The sequence below is a fragment of the Ceratotherium simum genome, chromosome 20 (genome assembly GCF_057802395.1).
Source record: "Ceratotherium simum simum isolate JZ-2026a chromosome 20, ASM5780239v1, whole genome shotgun sequence".
In the NCBI taxonomy this organism is placed as follows: domain Eukaryota; kingdom Metazoa; phylum Chordata; class Mammalia; order Perissodactyla; family Rhinocerotidae; genus Ceratotherium; species Ceratotherium simum.
Genome location: NC_141919.1, coordinates 6295667 through 6298265, shown reverse-complemented (window position 1 = coordinate 6298265; position 2599 = coordinate 6295667). Strand labels below are relative to the sequence as shown.

Sequence of the window (2599 nt, the reverse complement as noted above, 5' to 3'; positions counted from 1 at the left end):
TTCAGGAGAAAATCTTAACTTAGTAGCTTTGCATATGAGGCTCTTTCTCATGGGACTCTCTTTATATTCAGCCTCATCTCTCATCACCTCCTCTGCCAGCCTCTACTCCATGCTTAACTGTTACTATAAACCTGAGCTAACCTTGCCCTTTTTCCTTCCGAAGTACTTTCTCCAGCCTGCTTTGCCTGGCTACCTCTTTCTGATCCATTGGAGTCAGCATTTCCTCTAGAAAGCCTTCCCTAACCCCTCCATTCTGTGTTCCCTTAGTACTCTGCATTCACTCATGTATTTATCAAACAAATATTTATCCGGCACTATGGCCCAGAAACATTGTCGATACAACTGTGAACAAGACAGTTAAGGTCCCTGCAGCCCAGAGGGCATATTTGTAACTGTTTACTTATTCTTTGTCTCTCTCTAGACTGAGGTCCTCAAAGGCACAGATTAGTGTGTCTTACCTTTGTATCTCCAGCCCTTAGCACTGTCACAGGGGCGGGTGGCACTGGTTTGGGTGCCTTCAGGGGAGCCTCCAGCTGACAGTGGTGATGCCAGGTGAGGAGGCTGCACCTGCTGGGTCAGCAGGGGTGGCTGCAAGCTCAGCTAGAGGTGCAGCGGCCTGGGAAGCAAGTGGAGCCGCATGCTGGCCCAATGCCCCGGCTATGGCAGCAGGTATCAGAGTCCACGATGTATCTGAAGCGGTGGAGCTCTGCCTTCTCTACAGCCTCTACCTCAAGCCCATCGCGAAGATGACCATTAGCCTGGTCCCCCCACAGCTGAAGCAGCCCGGGAAGTCCATCTCCGACTGGGAGGTGATGGAAAGCCTGAAGGGCACAGGGCACAATCACCAGTTCTCCACCCTCCAGATTTACAAGAGAGCCATGGACTTCATCCACTTTGAAGGCGAGGTGAAGAACAAGAGTCTGGTTAAGTCTTTACTGTCCTGCCTTGGTGGCAAGACCATCCAGCTCAGCAGCTTCTCCAATGTATTCAAGGTGCACAATGCCAAGTTCAAACTGTATTTCCCCACTCGCCAGGACTGGGACTCCTTCTTCCTTGAAGCGCAGGATATGAATGAAATGCTGTCAGGAGAGACGCCAGACACGATCCACCTGGAGGTGCTGCCCTGCAGGTAGTTTGCCCTGAATGAGTTGGGCTTGGAGGAGCCCAGTGAGGAGGTTCTAGTCAAGGTGTTTGAGAAGTTTAGGGAGCTGTGGACCATGGAACATCCCCATGCTGGACCCCCAAGGTAGGAGATGACCAACCAGAACTTCCATACCTTCCGTTTGGAGGACACTCGAACTTCAAGGCTATGTTCAGTACCATGGGTACGTGGGCTTCATCCGAGCCACGAGAGCCTTGGGTGGGACGAAGCTCATGTAGAAAGGTGAGGAAGGCAAAGCTGCGGCCTGCAACATCAAGGTTTCTTTTGATTCAACCACACAGCTGAGTGATGCCTCGGTGAAGAAAGGGCAGCAAGGAGAAGAACATGAGTGCCAAGAGAAAGAGGCAGAGAGCAGAGGATAGGCAATGGAAAGAGCTAGAAGAATTGGAGACAGAAAGAAAAAAAGAGAAGTTTCACAAGAGTGAACAAAAACAGAGGGACCATGAATTCCATCGGAATCAGAAAAAGCTCCAGAAGCTACCAGCAGAGAAGCAGAAAAAACTACAAGAAACAAATGCAACTGGAAGAGGGGAAGCTGCTGCTCCCTCAGAGGAACGTGGGGTCTATCAGGCTAATTCTGGAGCTGCTGGGCAGAGCCAAGGCACCCGCCAGGCAGGGCGGGGCTGGCCTTGATCTTCAGCACTGGAGCTGCCTCCTCCTGCTCTGGGCTGCCACCTGTGTATTTCTCTGAAAATCAGGGCAAGCATCATGGCCTCCCCATTCTTCAGCTGTTTGCAACCATAACCAAAAGAAACGTCTTAATATCTAGAAAAAAAAATACACTGGGAAAAAAAAAACTTGGATAGAGTGCACAATAACAATTTTTTTATTGTTTTAGAGTGACTCTAAGTAATATAAACATGAAATTACTCTTAGCTAGAAAGCGCTTAGACTAGTGGACAATCTAAAGTAACCTGCGAGTGGTCAAGTGGTATTCACACCAGTCCTAGAGTTTCTTTTATGTATCCTACAGGATGGTGTATCAGCACTATCCAATAGAAATATAATGCAAGCCATGCAGATAATTTTAAAGTATTTAGTAGTCACATTCAAAAAATTAAAAATAAATATCACATTAATTTTAGTAATACATTTAACTAATATATCCAAAATATTATCATTTGAACATATAATCAATATAAAAATTATTGAGGTATTATACATTCTTTTTGTAATACTAAGTCTTTGAAATCTGATGTTTATTTTACATTCACAGCACAACTCAAGTTGGACCAGCCACATTTCAAGTGCTCAATAGCCACCTGTGGCTAGTGGCTACTGTATTGGACAGCACATTTCTAATGTAGAACAATGGATTCACAGATGGTATTTTAGCAGGAGGCCTTTGTCCTCAGATGCAATCTTAGACTGAATCCTACTATGTAAATTGATCAGGGCAGAGCTGCTCAGATTGAAGCAGAGGAGGGATCTCAGAGC

General features: G+C 46.4%; 1 pseudogene; it reads left to right on the top strand.

Moving 5' to 3' along the window:
- The first annotated feature begins 659 nt into the window (after window positions 1–659).
- Window positions 660–1853, top strand: LOC101400746 (A-kinase anchor protein 17A pseudogene; annotated as a pseudogene).
- Window positions 1854–2599: the final 746 nt, after the last annotated feature.